Below are 302 nucleotides of genomic sequence, written 5' to 3'. Positions count from 1 at the left end.
AGAGAGGAGCACTTGTCGAAGCCTAGAGAGAAAAAATGGGGCAAATCGACAAAACACGCGGCCGAGAAAGCAAAATGCCTTCGCTTGTGTTTTCTCGGCCGAAATAAGTCAACACTCATATCTGGCCATATTTACAATTTTATGGCTTAAAATTCAATTAAAGTAACCTTGCCCGGGGAAGTGGGGACTAATCTAATTCGGCCTCGTGTCACAAAGGACTTGCAGAGGAAGAAAAATGACATCTTTTTCAGCCGTTTTCATTCCGTCTCTCCGCCCTGCGCCGGCCTACGACCCCGCTGCCT

General features: G+C 47.4%; 1 protein-coding gene across 1 annotated transcript in view; it reads right to left on the bottom strand.

The window, feature by feature from the left end:
• LOC119581634 (TOX high mobility group box family member 3-like) overlaps positions 1 to 302 on the bottom strand; it is a gene marked incomplete at its 5' end in the record, with an annotated part of 37,288 nt that overhangs the window by 4,511 nt on the left and 32,475 nt on the right.

This window comes from Penaeus monodon, chromosome 15, assembly GCF_015228065.2.
Source record: "Penaeus monodon isolate SGIC_2016 chromosome 15, NSTDA_Pmon_1, whole genome shotgun sequence".
Lineage (NCBI taxonomy): Eukaryota > Metazoa > Arthropoda > Malacostraca > Decapoda > Penaeidae > Penaeus > Penaeus monodon.
The sequence above is the reverse complement of the archived record's forward strand: the minus strand, read 5'-3'. Positions and strand labels throughout refer to the sequence as shown.